Here is a 21333-nt window from a genome sequence, read left to right on the forward strand (position 1 = left end):
TTGTTGTTCCAGTACATTTCCATGAAGGACTCTGCTTTGATTTCATGTCCCCTTAGTGACTTTTCAACTTAATTTTCCAACAATGCTGAAGTTACACATTTTGTAAGATATTGTCATCAAATTTATCAAAGATCTTGCAAAGTTGAAGTATATCACATTCACATTTTGGTGATATTGCTGTCTTAGTACCTTTGCAATACAGTAGTTGTATGAAACAACTTCTGCATGCATATATGTATGTATGTACATACATACATGCATGCATATATACTCATACATATGTACATGTGTATGAGTGTATGTATATATATATATATATACGAGCAAAAATACTACAGGCACACAGACACATCTATTCACGCACATGCAGAGAGACACACATACTCACCTCATGCTAACCCCAAAATCATTGATACTTGAAGGAAAACCATAAACAGAAAAAAACGGGTACATTTTTCTCAATTCAACATTTCTGCTAAAACGGACAGGTCAGTAAACAAACTCGCCTTGAATTCATAATATTCTGTACTGACCCAGAGATGTATAGTATATTCATTTTAATTTTTTCTGCCAATTTTTCAAATATTCTCACCATACTGTTGTACTATGTTCTTTTTACCAAAGACTGTATATACATGTAATGTGACAATTTGCAACAACCAATAATTAACGCAACCAAACTTCCAATAATATATTTGTTTTATTCTTTTCTGCCCCTTTTTTTCAAATATTCTCATCACACTGTTGAACTTCTTTATGCCCTTAACATGTCCCTGTTACCAAAGACTATATATATACATGTAATGTGGCAATTATGTAAAAAAACTTTTTTGAATTCATAATATTCAATGTGGCAATTATGTAAAAAACTTTTTTGAATTCATAATATTCTATGTTACTTTTGACAATCTTTTTCCAAAGAGTGAAACTGGTTAAGTAAATAAACATCTTTTAAATTGCATTTTCAAACCTTCTTTCGTATATAATTCCACTCGTGCGATACCCCACAACTCAACTTTGTTATATATATATATATATATATATATATATATATATTATATATATATATACACAGATGAATATGGTACTTAATTTGAGGTACCAGAATTTAGTATGGTATTATCCATACAATTTCAAAATAAGGTGATTAAAATTAAAATAAGGGACAAGGATATCCAGAGGTAGTGCAGTATGAGCATTTCAAGCAACTCCATTTAATTGAACAATGCAACCATCCTCAGCTGCATAAAAACATAGAATTTAATAAAATTAAAACAGATGGACACATTAGTATAATTTTACCTAAAATCTCCAAGAAAGTAAGGAGATAGACAAAGAACATGCTGCCTTCACTTCAGCTTAGAAGCTACAAAGGTATCAGGAAGAAAGACTTGTTACAGATTTTGCTTGTCACTGTTTTATGGGGTCAGTTTTAATTTATGGACAAGTTTTATCAAATCTTTGTATGTCTAAGGCTAAGAGAACAAGGAGCAGTGTCTGTTAGGAATAGTACTGACGAAGTCCACAGAAATCATAATGAGTATAGTCATAAAAAAAAAAACTATCAAGATTTATTAGAAGCAATATCATGAGATTTGGTAAAGGAAAACTTAAATCAAGATGTTAGCTGATAAATAAGCCCCCCCCCCCGGCCACTAGCAGACCATTGATAATGAAAGGGGGGGAAATCTTATCATGTAGTACTATAGTTAAATATTTTAAACAATATTGCCATATTGTATATTGAATACTTTTGAGTATATACCAAACTTTTACCACAATAGAGGGAGGAATAGAAATTATCTAGAAATAGTTTAATATTTATACATATTACATACTTAAATACTAACTTATCAGATGGTGTCTGTGAATATTTATCAATTGGTATATACTGGTATTTAATAAAGGAGTACTGAGGTAAAAGAACATACTAACTATATATTAATTAAATTATAATCTAAGCAGTTTAAAATCTGTAACAAGTCTTTCTTCCTAATACCTTTGTAGCTTCTAAGCTGAAGTGAAGGCAGCATGTTCTTTGTCCATCTCCTTACCTTCTTGGAGATTTTAGGTAAAATTATACTAATGTGTCCATCTGTTTTAATTTAATTATATTCTGTCTTTATGCAGCCGAGGATTGCTCTGCATTTAAATCGATGTAATGGTTGCATTGTTCAATTAAATGGAGTTACTTGAAACGATCGTACTGCATTACCTCTGGATATCCTTGTTGCTTATTTTGTGGCACATAAAAAGCACCATCTGTTGCCAGCCCCGCCTGTCCCCCTTGCTGGTGGCACGTAAAAAGCTCTCACTACACTCATGGAGTGGTTGGCGTTAGGAAGGGCATCCAGCCTTAGAAACATTGCCAGATCAGACTGGGCCTGGTGCAGCCTTCTGGCTTCCCAGACCCCAGTTGAACCGTCCAACCCATGCTAGCATGGAAAGCGGACGCTAAACGATGATGATATATATATATATATATATATATATATATATATATACACATACACACATACAAACATATGTACATGTGTGTGTGTGAGTGCATATATATGTCTATATGTGTAATGTGCATGTGCGTAATCTTTTCTTTGTCAATGATTTCTTCTAATTATTTTTCTTCTAATTTTTCTCTTAATTTTCTCTCACTTCTCTCCCTGAATTCGTTCAATTTTTTTTTTTAACTTTTAATTTTTCTTTCTCTGTTCCTTTTATATACTTTACATTCATCTCCATCACATTCTTCTTACTCTGCCATGTGCCTCACCAATTTTCTTTCCTTGTTGAACTATATTTTTTATACATTAGCATTGTATTGAACCCTCTTCTTCTCTTTCTCATAACTTTCTTCCTCATTACAGCATCTCACACCCACACCTTTATGTACACTTCTGTCATCTACCCCCCACACACACATTTCTCTTGCTTTCCCATTTACCTCACACTCACTCCCTCTCCCACTTCCTTCCATGCTTTCCTTACACATTTTAAAATTACCCACGCTCACTAATGCCTACATACCCTTCAACCTCTGCCACTATACTCTCATTATTGCTCACTTCTGTGCATACACATGCCATGATACCACATACACATGACTCCTCCCCCCCTTATACTATCTCAAAATGTGGATACTCTCCTATATGTGCTCCTTCTCTCTCACACACAGATGCACACACCTTCCTTCTACCCTTCTTACACCTCCCCAACAGATCTGCATTCCCACCTGTTCCCTAACCCCTCATTCACTGTTTTTTTTCTTAACCACTTTCCCTTCTTCATGCTTCTTTGCTACTCTTGTATTTCTCATCTGATGAAGAACTAGAGTCTAAAAAGTTAAGACTACCTCTCTTTTTAAGTGTTAAACTAACACAATATTTGTTGAAACTTGTCACCTTTGCATTTCTCTTTTTGTTTTTGTTCATTGCCTTTGTTAATATAACAAGGACTGCAGGTTTATTAAAGAGAAAAGCAGATAGATCTCTGCTTCTCTCAGGTAAATAGCGCTGCTCGAGGAAAGACTGAGGCAGGAATTCCATATGGTATACCCAGTGCAGACTATGGACACATAAGAGGTGCATTGGTATCACAGGAAGGTTAACAAAAAGATTAGTGTTTGTACATGTAAGATGTACTGGAGCTATAAACACTAAGAACACACAGAAAATAGATTATCTTGAATGCCCTAGAAGTAGTAAGTAGTTTCAGTTACCTAGATAACCTAATTAGCAATGGAGGAGGATGTTCTGAAAGTAAAGATATTAGAATAAAAATAGGATGGAGAAAGTTCAGAGAGCTATTACCTTTATTAGCTGCAAAAGCCTCTCTCTCTCTCTTTCTCTCTCTCTCTCTCTCTCTCTCTCTCTCTCTCTCTCTCTCTCTCTCTCTTTCTCTCTCTCTCTCAGATTGTTTGATGCTTGTGTATGAACAGCAATGCTACATGGTAGTGAGACATGGGCCATGAATGTGGAAACTAGGGAAGAATGAATCTATCAAACTCCTTATCACCTCCTATCATTTTCAACACCTGTATTTGCCATCATTCCCTACTCACTGTACACACCCTTGTGTATCCCAACATCTGCCTTTCCATTGCTCCTTCACTTTGCGCATCATCCCACTACCTTATGATCTATCCTCTATCCTGAATTTCTGAGTGCTTAGAGGGAAACTGAAAAAACCCTGTCGTATATATATGTATATGTGTGTGTGTTTGTATTTGTCCCCCCACTGTCACTTGACAAGAATAAAAGAACAAGAGAATATATATAAAATACATATATATATATATATGTGTGTATATATATATATATATATATATATATATATATATATATATATATAGGTGCAGGAGCTTTTCTTACTATAGCCTTGGGCTGACCAAAGCCTTGAGAGTGGATTTTGTAGATGGAAACTGAAAGAAGACGGTTGTATATGTGTGTGTATATTTGTATCTGTTTCCTCCACCACCATCGCTTGACAACCAATGTTGGTGTGTTTACATCCCCATAACTCAGCAGTTCAGCAAAAGAGACTGACAGAATGGGTACTACGCTCACAAAGAATAACTCCTGGGGTTGATTTGTTCGACTAAACTCAGTGCTCCATCATGGCTGCAGTCAAATGACCGAAACAAGTAATAGAGTGAAGGAGCATAAATATCTGAATAAATATTCTTTTACTTGTTTCAGTCATTTAACTGAGGCCATACTGGAGCATCGCCTTTAGTTGGGCAAATTGACTCCAGGATTTATTGCTTGTAAGCCTAGTACTTATTCAGTCGGTCTCTTTTGCCAAACCGTTAATTTACAGGGATCCAACACAGTCTGTGTTTGTTCCCTTCTAATTGTTGTTTCTCTTGCCTGCCTTCTATTGTCTATCTGTCCAAATGTTTTATTGTGTTCTGTTGCGTTTTTGTTCCATTTCTATATTTATATATATATATGTGAATGTGCATGGCTCAGTGGTTAGAGCGTCGAGCTTACAATCGTGGAGTTGTGAGTTCGATTCCTGGGTCTGGCTGTGTGCTGTGTTCTTGAGCAAAACACTTTATTTCATGTTGCTCCAGTTAACTCAGCTGTAGAAATGAGTTTGCCTTTCCTTTGAATAACATCAGTGGTGTGGAGAGGGGAGGCTGGCATGCATGGGTGGCTGCTAGCCTTCCATAAACAACCTTGCCCAGACTTGTACCTTGGAGGGTAACTTTCTAGGTGCAATCCCACGGTCATTCATCACCGAAGGGGTCTCCTATATATATATATATATATATAAAAACTTGGAGAAGAGAAATAGAGAAATAACGCATGCGTTCGGTCATATAGTAATATAATAAATAAATAAAATATATGCATATATACATACATATATGTACATACTTACATCTACATGTATATATACATGCATACATATATATATATGAGTACAGGACACCACAAATATATTACTATATATATATAAATGTAGTTATTTATACATGTATATATATATATATATATATAGATAGATAGATATTTATACATATATATGTTTGTGTGTGTGTATATATACTTACATACAAGAGACCAAAGTGTGCGTACGCAGCTATATTATATATATAAAAAATACAAAAATGGGACAAGAACACAAAACATCCAGACAGTTAGGTGAAACAAAAAACAAAAAAGGACGGATCATTCGAAGTTTTCTATCCTCAGTTGAGTTCCAGATTATCTTTGCAATTTCAGCTGGTTATACCCAAAATTGCTCCAATCTCAAGTATAACCAGTTATAGTTATATATATGTATATGTTTATATATCATCATCATCATCATCATCATTTAGCGTCTGCTTTCCCTGCTAGCATGGGTTGGACGGTTCAACTGGGGTCTGGGAAGCCAGAAGGCTGCACCAGGCCCAGTCTGATCTGGCAGTGTTTCTATGGCAGTGTTTCTGGATGCCCTTCCTAACGCCAACCACTCCTTGAGTGTAGTGGGTGCTTTTTACGTGCCACCCGCACAGGTGCCAGACAGGGCTGGCAAACGGCCACAGACAGATGGTGCTTTTTACGTGCCACCAGCACGAGGGCCAGGCGAGGCTGGCAATGGCCACGAACGGATGGTGCTTTTTACGTGCCGGCACGGAGGCCAGTCGGGGCGGCGCTGGCAATGGTCACGATCGGATGGTTCACCTACTTGTCACCGGCACTGGTATCACAGCTGCAATTTCCATTGATGTTGATCGACTTCGATTTTAATTCTGCTTTCTGATATCTGATTTGATTTGATTATATATATATATATATGGCCCAGTGGTTAGGGCAGCGGACTCATGGTCGTACGATCACGGTTTCGATTCCCAGACCGGGCGTTGTGGGTGTTTATTGAGCGAAAACACCTAAAAGCTCCACGAGGCTCCAGCAGGGGGTGGTGATCCCTGCCGTACTCTTTCACCACTCTTTCTCCCACTCCTTCTTCTGTTGGCCTGCTCGCTTAGCCAGCGGGGTAGCGTCATTTGAAGGCTAAAACAATGCGAACACATTGTGACCAGCAATGTGTAACAATATCTGATGGTCTGGTCAGTCACGTGATCACGTGATATATGTATGTGTATATATATATATTTATATATCAGGAGGCGTTCGATGCTTCCTAGGGCTATACAGCGGTGGTGTACCCCCTACTGTCACATTCTTGTTAGATTAACAGTATACAACCATTCTATCGCCCCACCACCGTACATGTCTCTACGAGAGATTTAGAAATTCAATATTTCTTATTTTGATAATCAGTGAATAAACTTCACTGAATATAGATATATAGAATTATGAAGCCGAGGCAAATATCACCGGCTGACCGGTGTCTGCTACTCTAGGCTGATGAAAGACAACGATCCTGAAACACGGTGTCCCTAGATGCAGTTCCGGCAGCCGGGGGTGTTTGTCTCCCCTTCGTATATCTATATAAGGACACAGGGAAAAAATGTGTCAAAGCTATCAGGAGGCGTTTGATGCTTCCTAGGGCTATACAGCGGTGGTGTACCCCCTACTGTCACGTTCTTGTTAGATTGACAATATACAACCATTCTATATATATATATATATGTTTATATGTTTATATATATGTTTATATATATGTATATATATATATATAGTTATATATATGTTTATATATATATATAAATGTTTTTATATATATATATATATATATATATATATATATATATATATATATAAATATCTTTATATATATAGTTATAAATATGTTTATATATATATATATAGTTATATATATGTTTATATATATATATTGATACAAATTGCAAGACAACAAAAAAATGAAAGGGACCTTGGTATTATGTAAATAGAAGAATTTATCTGTAATATAACACGTGACAATTTAAGTCATGTCTTACTTATTCCAGCTACAACGGAGAGAAAGAAAGATGACCGATGGTCACGTGGGGGCCACATGAGCAAAGGAGGAGCAGTAAATTAGGAGTGACTGAGTAATAGGATTGATTAGGGGGGAAGAGGAGATTAAAGAATAAGAGAGAGAAAAGAAAGAATAATAAGATCGTATAGAGTGCGCATTAAGATAAAACTTATTTGGAAGAGGATGCGTGGCATTCAATCATATAATAATATAAAAGATATATATATATATATAATATATATATATATATATATATATATATATATATATTATATAATATATATATATATATATATATATACATACATACATACATACATATGTGGACACAGGATGTCATGAAACGTGTACAACAAGAAAGTATGAAGCATGAGTACATGGAGCATGAACTATTCTTTCGAACAACGAAAGACACAAATGGAAAACAAAACAAACAGCATAAAGAACAATCTTTCATCAGTTGTTGGCTGTTTTTCTAGTTCGTATATATATATATTATATATATATATATATATGTGTGTGTGTGTGTGTGTGTATATATATACTCTTTTACTTGTTTCAGTCATTTGACTGTGGCATGCTGGGCAACACCTTTTAATCAAGCAAATCGACTCCAGGACTTATTCTTTGTAAGCTTATCGGTCTCTATTGCCTATATATATATATATTTATATATATATTATATTATTCGAAGGAATTCCAACTCTGTCTGTTTTTTATGTTTTATTTATATTCTTTATAATATTAATGTAGAATATAGAATATATAGTATAAATAGTATATCTAGTAAAATGAAATGAAGTATTGATCGTCTTATTGAATAAATGAAATATTGAATATCAAATATTAAGGGACAAGTATGCTTTCTTGCATTTAAGCAGTCTTCAAGGTCCCAGGTTGTGACAGGAATGTTTCAACTGTATGTAACATGTCTGTATGTTTGTAATGATGTATGTATGTGAATATATATATATATATATATAATATATATATATATATATATAGATGTGTGTGTATAGTTCTATATATAATGTATGTATATAGTTATATATATATTTATATATATGTACATTTATATATATGCTTAAAAGCACCAACCGATTGTGGCCGTTGCCAACCTCTCCTGGCACATAAAAAGCACCCATTACACTCACGGAGTGGTTGGCGTTAGGATGAGCATCCAGCTGTAGAAACACTGCCAGATCAGACTGGAGCCTAGTGCAGCCTCCTGGCTTCCAAGACCCCGGTCGAACCATCCAACCCATGTTAGCATGGAAAACGGACATTAAATGATGATGACGATGATATATTCATATGTACATGAGCATTTATGTGGGTGTCTGTATAATATATATATATATATATATATATATATATATATACATGTATGCATGCATATATACGTAACATGTCTGTATGTTTGTAATGATGTATGTATGTGAATATATGTTACTTTTGTCTTTTACTTATTTCAGTCATTAGACTGTGGCTATGCTAGGGCACCACCTTGAAAGCTATATAGATACATTGGTACTGATACATTTCAAGTGAGCTGTATTGCAGTGTATTGCAGTGTTGTATCGTGTCCATGCCTCTCTAACAATACATGTATAACTGTCTGCTATTATAACTCGAATGTCTCCTAACTCATTCACTTCCTTCTTGGCAGCATAGTAATTGCTGCTCAATGGAGACAACACTGACTCTCTTTCTTGCTTTCATTCTCTTGCCAAATGGCACACTTCTCCTGTTACTACTGCCTCTTCCGTTGCTGCTGCTGTACCAATTATTATATATATATATACACACACACACACACACCGATACATACTCTATAACATTTTGCATCTATTTTCTGATGTTGCAGTTGTATTTCTGTTTGGTATTCACAAATTCTATTGAGCTAAAACACTTACCACTCACTCAATATGTTCCCTTTTCTGGCAAAAAAATGGGAAGCACATACATCAGCTCTCATTTTTACAATTTTTGGGGGGTGATAATTGCTATATGCTACTCTGAGGAATCCAAATACTTCATCTGCATTGATGTGAAACTGATCATAATTATAATAATTATTTCAAATTTTGGCACAATGCCAGCATTTTCTTTTTTCTGATTTTTGAGAAGTAGGGATAAGTCATTTTCATTGATTCTGAAAGACTGAAAGATAACGTCATGAAGTCAAGCCAATTTGTGATTTTGGGTCAATACTAGAAATCTTCATTACCAGTATTTTGTAGAGTAATGAACAAAATGTATTGTCTTATTTGTTTGGCTCTTAACATTCTGAGTCCAATTGTGCCAGTTGAGTTCAGGGGGCAGTTTTATTATTGACTCCTTCTCATTCTCAAATTTCTAGTCTTGCGCCTATGTTGATGATGACGACATTGACAACACTATCAGGCCTTTCCTCCATAGGCACAAGCCTGAAATTTTGGATAATGGGTCTAGTTGATTACATCAACCCCATTACTCAACAGGTACTTATTCAATCAACCTTGAAAGGATGAAAGGTAAAATTGACTTTTAGTAGAATTTGAACTCAGAACATAAAGTTAGGAGAAATGCCACAAAGCATTTTATACAGCATGTTAATGATTCTGCCAGTTCATCGTAATAATAACGGTGAGCTGGCAGAATCTTTAGCATGCCAGACAAAATGCTTATCAACATTTTTTCCAGCTTTATATTCTGAGTTCAAATTCCACCAGTTGACTTTGCCTTTTATCCTTTCAGGGGCAAGAAAACAAGTATCAGTCAAGCACTGGGGTTATTGTAATTAATTAGCCCCCTCTCCCTCAAAATTTCAGGCCTTGTACCTACAGTAGAAAGAATTATTATTATTGTTGTTTTGGCAGTAAGCTGGCAGAATCATTAGCACACTAGGCAAAATGTATTTCGTCTGTCTTTATATTCTAAGCTCAAATTCAGCCAAGGTCAACTTTCTACATAACTGTCAGTGGATTACTCTCTCTAGGTTGTCATGTCTTGTATTCTTTCTGTGCCAGCATGCTACATTCACTTACTATATGAGTAATGCTTTCCTCTTATGATTTGCATAACTTACATTGAGAATCTACTTCGTTTTTGTCTACCTTGGCTTTTATCCAGTTAGTCCTTAATACTTGATATTGTGCAGCTACTAACAAACTTTCTGTCTCCCTTTTCAGCATTTCTTTCTGCAACCATGTCTCACTACTACTATTTGCTGCAACTATCTTTGGGAATCTACCATGCAACATCTCCTACCAGTCAGATAATTTCTGTTCTTGTTTCTGGTTCTTAACTTCGTTTGGATTTTTAGTTTCTTTGTCTTGCTGTGACTCTAGCAGCTTTTAATAAACTTTCTTCACTACTACCTACATAGGAGTCTATATCCACTGTCCATGCAGAGGCCTCTGGCTCCACTGCTCCTCACATTTATCATCATCATCATCATCATCATCATCATCATTATTATAATGGATGGTTTACTTTGTACATGATGCAACATTCTTGATTTGAAGGATGAAGTGCATCAGGGACCACTATTATTTACAGTTATGATGGAGGCACTGGCTTGAAGCATAAAGGAGTTTACTATGGGAATTGCTGTATGCAGATTATATGGTGTAAAGAGTAGATTATGGATGATTAAATGGAAGGAATGTATGATGATAAATAATGGAAAAATGATGGTAATAGCAAATGGTAAAATTTGTAGTTAGGTACAAAGAGCAGAGAAGTCACCAGGTACGATTCACAAGGAAAAAATGGAGTTAATTATATTGAAGGTACAATATGTGATGGGTGTGTTCATCAAAAAGTAATACTGTGAGATGTTTATTAACTAACATGGCTGCTACACTTACGTATAGCATCTGTATGTGGAGGGAGTTGTAGATAGGGAAATTTTGAACCAGATTTTGAAAATGGTGTGAAGATAAAAGGTGTGGAAAGATTTTGTTATCTTGGACACATGTTGTATAGGAAAAGGGAATTTAGCAACAGTGCAAGAGTATGATATTATTCATGGAAGTAATTCTGAGAACCAAGGATTTGCTTATGAGGAAGTGAGTGTTGCTGAAGGGAAAGCTGCTTGGTGCATGTGTGTGAGTGAGACACAGGTAACAAATGTAGAGCACCAGAGACAGAGATGAAAAGAACAGAAATGAGAATGGTTCTAGTGAATAAGTGGAATATTGTTGTGAGTGAGAGGAAGACAAAAAGGGAATTACAAAAAAATTATTACAAAAAAGAATAGAGCCAGAAATGAATGCTGTGAAAAGAAATGAGATGGCTGAGTCATGTACAGAGGAAGAGTAAAAGTGTCTGGGTGAGAGTAGTGATAGAAACGAACATAGAAAGAATTAGAGGGAAGGTAAAACCTAGGAAGACATGGCTGAAGATAATGGAAGGGGAAATGATGGCAAGAAGGATTGTGAGTGTGGATGTAAAGAATAGGGCAAAATTGAGAAGAAAATCATGGGACATGCCAGGATAACCACTAAGTTTGCTTGGAAAATGGTTTTAAAACACCTGTTGATTTGTGTACAATATATATGTGTACAATATACTTTGTGTAAAATAGTACATTAGCATTTGTTAAAATATTGTTGGCCCAAATAATGTTGAGCAGTATCACATAAGGGCTACTGTAAGAAAATAGTTGCCATGCCTGCTATAAAGTATCTTATAGACAACTAAGACTACACAATGTTTTATGTCAGGTAGTACGGGAAGATGGATGCTATAAACTGGAACATTTGTACGTTGTTGCAGCAACTGCCCATCTCTTAACTGTTATGCTACATGCATAAATACCTGCTGTCCTAGTAACTTACATTTGAGGTTGAGTGGATAAGGTATTGGTCTATTAATTTAGTAGGACTTGAGTTCAAATTTATGGCAGGTTTAAGATATTTTGTTTTTATTGAATTGACCTGGAAAAAAAGTGCCTAAGGCCTTTACAATTACTCTTAAAATGGTAAAATTGACATTAATTCTCTTCTTAAACGGTTCATGGAAAAATGTACTGGAAGGAATTCCAGAGAACTGAAGTGATTAATGAGGCCTAAGAGATGGTCATTGTATTGGGGTTGTGTATTAGAGCAACACATTTAATTTTACATTGCTTCAGTTCAGTTAACTGTTTAGAACAAATCATATGGGAATGAGCTGCTTTTTTCATCATCTACTCAACAGCCCCATTAAAACCCTTTAGAACCTTTAATTTTTGTAAATTCACATTCTGCTTACCCTGAAACCCTCAAACTTTTTGCACACCCAGTAATCCAAATCCATCCTTGCAATAGCCCACATAATCTCAGTAGTTGATAAACTGTTCTCTCTCTCCCCTTGGTAACTTACATACATATGTGCTCCTTCTTGTCACTGCATTGTAAAACATGTATACAGGTGCTGCCATGGCAATAATAATATCTATATGACATCTTTGTCTATTCAGTGCTGAAATATTGATTTCCATATGTATTAAATGTTATGTAGTTGTATGACATCTTCAACTGAGTTCCTTATAGAATATAAATAGATATAAAACTAATGTTGTTTACCAAGAGAGTGCTCTAGTCTTTGATATCTTGATAGTTGAATGCCTACATGGCTAACAAAATTGCCTCACACTCTTGAAACACTGGTTGTGATCCCACTATGTCTTACCAACCATAGCCTTGTGACATGGCAAGCCTTGCAAGTGAAATTGATTAGACAGATATTGTATGGAAGCACCCTTATCATGCGCTATGTTATTCTGATTTTGCACAGTGGTTACATTAAGGATACAAATGTGTTTAGAATACTCTATAATTCAGTAAATAGTGCTAATGATGAAAGAACTGGAATCCTCATTGTTGAAGCATTTAAACTTCAACACCAACATTATATTATGTTCCATCATCACTCCTAATCACTAAAATTATTTAAGAGCAATGCTACAAATACATTCCTCTGGAGATTTGATTCATTCAAATTGCTATTTGTTATGTCATTCCTCATGGATTGGCGAGTGTGTGTATGGGTGTACATCATTTGTATTGGTTGATGGTTCTTTAGAACCCAATTGTTGAAGCAATAGCTTTATAATGCCGACATTCCCCTTCTCAAGTGACATCACTTCCTCTGTTCCAGAATCTGTCTTTACTAGCAAATAGGGATTTTTATATTGTAACTAGCAGTATCGCCCGGCGTTGCTCGGGTTTGTAAGGGAAATAACTATATAAGCATTTTTAGTGAGTTATAGCAAAAAAATAGCAAAAAATGCATTAAAAATGGAATAAAAAATTATGGTAATTTTTTTTTTTAAATCGTTGACTCATCGTAGACATTTTTAGAGAGTTACTTCCCTTATATAATAGCAAAAAATGCATTAAAATGGAATAAAAAATGATGGTAATTTTTTTTTTAAATCGTAGACTCATCGTAGACGCGCGCTAATACCCAGAAGGGCTCGATATGAATCACGACTATAAGATACCTGGTTTTGGTTACACTGCACCGCAAAATGTGGGAGTAGTTAGGAATCTAAATCGTAGGAGACAGACACACAACCTTACTTTTATATATAAAGATTTGTGCAACAACTAAAACATTCTGTTGTGCAAATTGTTTGCACAGGAAACCTGCCCTGTGTGGCAGTAATTGCCATTTTTGTGGATCTGTTTCAGCTTTTTTAGTGATTTCTGTTTTGGCGACTTCAAGCCATGAAGTCGTTGTTCTAAAAGAATGCTGGTCTCCTTGACAACGCATTACGACGTTGATTTCCTTACACTCCCTTCCTCACAGCTTCACAAGGGAGGGAAGAAGGGGGAGAAGCAACACAAGTGCAGGTGTGAGCGTCGCCATCGACACACGAAAAAATATGCATTAAAATGGAATAAAAAATGATGTTAAATTATTTTTTAAATCGTAGACTCATCGTAGACGCGCGCTAATACCCAGACGGGCTCGATATGAATCACGACTATAAGATACCCGAATTTGGTTAAACTGCACCGCAAAATGTGGGAGTAGTTAGGAATCTAAATCGAAGGGGACAGACACTCACACAACTACAGTTTTATATATATAGATTATATATATTTACAACATATTGTCTCTCTGTTGAATGAAACAAGGGAACAGTTACTAACTGAATACCTGTATTTTATTGAATTATTATTATTATTATCATTATTAAACTCCATCAATACTTGGCAGCTGTCCTCAAGCAGCTGTAGTGTAAAGATTAAAACTACTCACAGCCATATTTGCAAATTCATACTGTCTTTTTATTCTTGTATTTGGAAAATGTCTGTCTTCTACATTTCACCTTTTTTTGTTAGAGCAAAAATTCCTAAAAATGGTGATCCCAACGTGATCCAAACAAGTTTACATTTTACAGCAAATGAAAAGAAAAGCAAATGGATAGAACCATTAATGTGTCATAACTGTTCTAAATAGTTGATGTCTAAAATTTCTTTTTTCACATTCAAACTTCGCCATCTTGCCTTCTCCAATTCATTTTGACATTCCTTGACATTCTTTTCTTCTCAATGGCTTTTTCTTCCTTTATAAAATGGGCAATTTTCCACTTCCTCAATTCCATGGGTAAGCGAAAATGTGGTTTTTGCAACTGGAGTCCTACTTTATTGTTTCCAGCAGTCGCCAGCCACTGGCCAAACTGCACATCGTATTGTCCGGCTTATTGTCCCCACTCATTTGGTCTATCATGGATTTGCTTAGAGATACACCAGATGGGATGTCCTACAAGGAGTTCAAGTCTGAGGTGCTACACAGAAACTCCATCTGCTGAGAGCAAGTCCTGTTCATTGCTGCAGGATGAATATTTGGGAGACAGGAAACCAAGTTTTTGAGATGGCTATGAGAGCCTTCGTTAAAGAACTCTTTTTCTCTCATATGCCACCCAACATCCAGTCAGCACTCCTATGACCAACTGGCCACCATGGCAGACAGGATTCTTAAGATCTCCAAAAACCCCTCTGCGGATAATATCATCACCAGTGCCACCTCTAAAGCTTCTTCCATCAAGGTGGATAAACAATCTTCAGAGACCTTGAAAGCGATCCAGGATCTCACTTGGCAGGTTTCGTGCCTCTTTTTCTTTTTCATAGTCCCGTTCGAGAAACTGGCCCAAGACAGTGTTCTTCACGTGACCTTGTACTGCCAGCCCCTCCGGTTTGCTGGTACCACAGACAGTTCAAGGATCAAGCTCATCATTGTATACAGACCTACTCTTACACCCTGGCGGAAAACTAGCCAAGGAGACCCTGTGCATGTCAGTCATCTCCTTCATTGAAAATCCTCACTGTGCATTCTTAGTCCAAGGCGCAAAAGTCTTTTATGGTAGACACAGGAGTCAGTGTTAGCATTTGGCCTCAACAGTATACGCTCACCAATCCTGCTCTCTTGGATATTTCTTTGTTCATAGTTAACCATTTCTGCTATCGAGACCTTCAGTCAAATCTCCCTTACTCTCGACTTGTCACTCTGTAGGGTATTCCAGTGGATTTTCATTATTGCTGACTTACCACATCCAATTTTGGCTGCAGATTTTCTTCACCATTATTCACTCCTGGTGGATGTCAGGGGACTTCAACTTTTGGTTAGAACCACTTTACTTACTGCCTCCGGAGAGGATACTACCACTCCTGCTGAGAATCCTTCATTCTTCGTAGCTGCTGCTGGAAACGTGTATCTATAGTTACATGCTTCATTTCCTGAATTAACAGATTTGACATTCCAGCTAACCAAGCCATTTTATAATGACTAAAGAACCTCCTGTATTCTCCAGACCTCATCATTTGTCTCCAGAAATGCTGCGGATTGCCAGAGCTGAATTCGAGCATATGCTCTAGCTTGGCCTTATTCGTCCTTCCAAGAGCCCATGGGCCACGCCTCTGCACTTAGCAAAGAAAGGCACCATAAATTTTCGTTTTTGTGGTGACTTTAGAAGGCTTAATGCTATCACAGTTTCAGATTGCTATCCAATTCCACATTTTCAGAATTTTTCTTCTGCCCTACATGGATGTAAATTTTTTTCCAAAATTGACCTGGTACGTGCATGCCATCAAATTCCCGTTAACCTTGAAGATATACCCAAGACAGCAGTAACAACACATTTCAGAGCATTTGAATTTTTATCCATGCTTTTTGGTCTTTGTAACACAGCAAGCACATTCCAGAGATTTATTGATGAAATCATTTGTGGCTTACCTTTTGTTTTTGCATATGTAGACAATCTTCTAATTGCCAGCACCACTCAGGATCAACATACCCAGCATTTAACACAGTTATTCCAACATTTGCATTCTTTTGATGTGAAGATCGATCTGTCCAAATGTGAGTTTGGATCTTCCAGCTTGGAATATTTGGGACACTTCATAGACACTGATGGCATTCACCTGCTTCCTTCTAAAGTCGAGGCTATCAAACGCTTGTCTCCTCCTGTGTCTTTAAAACAGTTAAGAACATTTCTGGGTCTAATTAATTTCTATAGAAGGTTCATTTCCAACTGGGTGGAAAGGTTGTCTCCTTTGACCCTGCTTTTAAAAGGATCACCGACTAAAAATGCTAATATTTCATTGTCTCCTACTTGCTTTGCAAGTTTTCAAAAAGGCCAAGACCGAGCTAGCCAATGCATCCTTTTTGGCTCATCCTGCTCCTGACACCAGTCTGTCTGTAACAGTTGATGCTTCTGATTTAGTTTTGGGTTCTGTGTTGCAACAAACTGTAAATGGACAAACTCAACCACTGGCTTTCTTTTCTCGCCAGTTGAAACCTGCTGAATTGCATTGCAGCATTTTCAGTAAAGAACTTTTAGCTATTTATCTTGCAATGAAGAACTTCGCTTACCTTCTCGAGGGTAGGGAGTTCATGGTTTTCACCGATCATAAACTGTTAACATTTGCACTATTTACCAAAACTGACTGGTACTCGCCTAGAAAAACCAGGCACTTGGATTATATCTCACAGTTCACCAGTGACATTCGCCACTTTGCAGACACTAACAACATTCTTGCAGACACCCTGTCTTGCCTCCCAGTTTGTTCTTTGTCGTCTCCTGCCTCAATTAATCTGGTCGCTATGGCTGCAGACCAACCTTCCTTGGACTCTTTGGACGTGACTTCACTGCACCTGCCTCTTCCATCATCTGAAGGGACCATTTTTTGTGATATTTCCACTGGGTCACCCTGACCCCTGGGCCCCGAGCATTATCATCATCCTGTTTTTGAACCTTGCACTCGCTATCACACCCAGGCATTGTGGCCACAGATAAGCTTATTTTGGCTCAATTTTTCTGGCTGAATATGTGGCATTGTATTACTGTTTGGTAACATGCCTGTCTACATTGTCAGCATGCGAAAATACACAGACATGTGCAAGCTCCTTCAGGGCACTTCCAGCCGCTGGATTCCAGGTTAAGTTTTCATCGTTCTTGACACAATCAAGATCTTGTGCAACTGAAACCCAAGTGTCTTTCAAACTTGTCAGACATGCGTCTCATGCCCAAATCTTCAGTGATAATGGACTGAGATGGACCGTAACTAATCTGCACATCCTCTGATAACTCACGGATGGTGATTCAATGATTTTCCCCTCACAGATGCACATACATCTGTGATGTTTTTCTCAGTTCTGTTTAATAAACACATTCTACCAGTATATGAAGTTTAAAAGTGTTTAGTTAACTAGAAATTGTGTTGACTTGTGCTGTTCAAAAGGAAAAGATCCTGATGATGTATATATTTTCGCACTTATACATATATATATATATAGACATATGTGTGTGTGTGTGTATATATATATATGAATAAATAAATGGAGTTTAACGCAGGTATAAATCAAATATTTTTACTTTCGACACGTTTCGAAAATTCCACTGATATTGTTCAAAAGAATAAATGGTATAAACAAAACAATCTTCTCTTCAAGAAAGTGAAAAAATGAAACTCGTCAATAAAACATTTTAGAAAAAAAAAAAAAAATTTTTGCTAAAATGTCTTATTGATGAGTTTCGTTTTTTCACTTTCCTGAAGAGAAGACTGCTTTGTTTATACCATTTATTCTTTTGAATAATATCAGTGGAATTTTTGAAACGTGTCGAAAGTAAAAATATTTGATTTATACCTGCGTTAAAGCGTTAAACTCCATTTATTTATTCATATATTATACAAAAAATTCCACGTAAACACGAAGTTTCTACCTTTATAAACAAGGAGTTACAATCTCTTTACTTGTGAGATTTTTTGCTACCCTGGTAACTATTTATTTTTTCCGTGTTAATTGTTAACAAGGTAAAAATACACTCATCTATTTATATATATATATATATATATATATATCTTTATATATATAAAACTGAGAATGTGTGTCTGTCTGTCTGCCTAAAACTTGAGAACTACACTATTTTAACTTTTTGCCTAGGGCGAGCCCACAGCAATATCATATCTTCTCCACTACGATTCCCTAAAACTTGAGAACTACACAACCAATTTCATTCAAATTTTACACGTGCCTTACTTAGGGTCCATGTAGTTTCATGGGCAAAAAAAAAAAAAAGTTCAACTTCTTGCCTAGAGCGAGCCCATAGCAATATCATATCTTCTCCACTAATTCAGTATTACGTGTTAAAAGTGAAACAAAAATATTTCTCTATTTTATGTCAGATGCTTTCACTTTAACAATAAAAATAATAATAACAATTGAATTATATGTAGTAAGTAATAATTAAAATCAAACTAAAGTAACATGACAAAAGTAAAAATAGCAATTGGTATAAAATTGCATCAATGATTTGAACTTGAATAAGTGGTTTCACATGAATGGGAATAAATTAAAAATATAATTAGCGTGCAGAAATGGAATAGTCCAGATGGATAATAAAAAATTAAATTAAAGAAAAGACTATTGTCTATAAAGTATACAATGTGGAGAAAAAAGAAGAGCTAACAATTCCAGTCTGTTATATATTTTGAGTATTGTTATCACTAGCGATATCAAGATATAACTTTGTATTTTGCATTTTATGTGTAGATGTATATATATAGATGTACATATAATATGTACACATATATATACATATATATATACATGCACTAGCGCTATGACCCGGCAACGACGGGTCTTTAATGCTAGTATATATATATATATCATCATCATCATCATCATCATTTAACGTCCGCTTTCCATGCTAGCATGGGTTGGACGGTTCAACTGGGGTCTGGGGAGCCCGAAAGCTGCACCAGTCCAGTCAGATCTGGCAGTGTTTCTACAGCTGGATGCCCTTCCTAACGCCAACCACTCCGAGAGTGTAGTGGGTGATTTTATGTGCCACCGACACAGGTGCCAGACGAGGCTGGCAAACGGCCACGCTCGGATGGTGTTTTTTTATGTGCCACCGACACAGGTGCCAGACGAGGCTGGCAGACGGCCACGCTCGGATGGTGTTTTTTTATGTGCCACCGACACAGGTGCCAGACGAGGCTGGCAGACGGCCACGCTCGGATGGTGTTTTTATGTGCCACCGACACAGGTGCCAGACGAGGCTGGCAGACGGCCACGCTCGGATGGTGTTTTTATGTGCCACCGACACAGGTGCCAGATGAGGCTGGCAAACGGCCACGATCGGATATATATATATATTTGTATGTGTATATATATATATATATATATATATATATATATATATATATCTTTATATATATAAAACTGAGAATGTGTGTCTGTCTGTCTGCCTAAAACTTGAGAACTACACTATTTTAACTTTTTGCCTAGGGCGAGCCCACAGCAATATCATATCTTCTCCACTACGATTCCCTAAAACTTGAGAACTACACAACCAATTTCATTCAAATTTTACACGTGCCTTACTTAGGGTCCATGTAGTTTCATGGGCAAAAAAAAAAAAAAGTTCAACTTCTTGCCTAGAGCGAGCCCATAGCAATATCATATCTTCTCCACTAATTCAGTATTACGTGTTAAAAGTGAAACAAAAATATTTCTCTATTTTATGTCAGATGCTTTCACTTTAACAATAAAAATAATAATAACAATTGAATTATATGTAGTAAGTAATAATTAAAATCAAACTAAAGTAACATGACAAAAGTAAAAATAGCAATTGGTATAAAATTGCATCAATGATTTGAACTTGAATAAGTGGTTTCACATGAATGGGAATAAATTAAAAATATAATTAGCGTGCAGAAATGGAATAGTCCAGATGGATAATAAAAAATTAAATTAAAGAAAAGACTATTGTCTATAAAGTATACAATGTGGAGAAAAAAGAAGAGCTAACAATTCCAGTCTGTTATATATTTTGAGTATTGTTATCACTAGCGATATCAAGATATAACTTTGTATTTTGCATTTTATGTGTAGATGTATATATATAGATGTACATATAATATGTACACATATATATACATATATATACATGCACTAGCGCTATGACCCGGCAACGACGGGTCTTTAATGCTAGTATATATATATATATCATCATCATCATCATCATCATTTAACGTCCGCTTTCCATGCTAGCATGGGTTGGACGGTTCAACTGGGGTCTGGGGAGCCCGAAAGCTGCACCAGTCCAGTCAGATCTGGCAGTGTTTCTACAGCTGGATGCCCTTCCTAACGCCAACCACTCCGAGAGTGTAGTGGGTGATTTTATGTGCCACCGACACAGGTGCCAGACGAGGCTGGCAAACGGCCACGCTCGGATGGTGTTTTTTTATGTGCCACCGACACAGGTGCCAGACGAGGCTGGCAGACGGCCACGCTCGGATGGTGTTTTTATGTGCCACCGACACAGGTGCCAGACGAGGCTGGCAGACGGCCACGCTCGGATGGTGTTTTTATGTGCCACCGACACAGGTGCCAGACGAGGCTGGCAGACGGCCACGCTCGGATGGTGTT

General features: G+C 36.5%; 1 protein-coding gene across 4 annotated transcripts in view; it reads left to right on the plus strand.

Annotated features, from left to right (window-relative positions):
- The window catches only part of LOC115221753 (protein capicua homolog), a 128176-nt gene that overhangs the window by 32919 nt on the left and 73924 nt on the right, over positions 1-21333 (plus strand). Inside the window, exon 1 of one of the 4 annotated variants that reach the window (XM_036510774.1) lies at positions 10653-10667. The exons of the other annotated variants lie outside the window; for them this stretch is intronic. The gene's annotated coding sequence lies outside the window, so the exon portion shown is untranslated. Of the gene's footprint in view, positions 1-10652; positions 10668-21333 lie in introns of those variants that run through there. 4 annotated transcript variants of the gene reach the window in all.

Source organism: Octopus sinensis, linkage group LG18 (genome assembly GCF_006345805.1).
Source record: "Octopus sinensis linkage group LG18, ASM634580v1, whole genome shotgun sequence".
Classification (NCBI taxonomy): domain Eukaryota; kingdom Metazoa; phylum Mollusca; class Cephalopoda; order Octopoda; family Octopodidae; genus Octopus; species Octopus sinensis.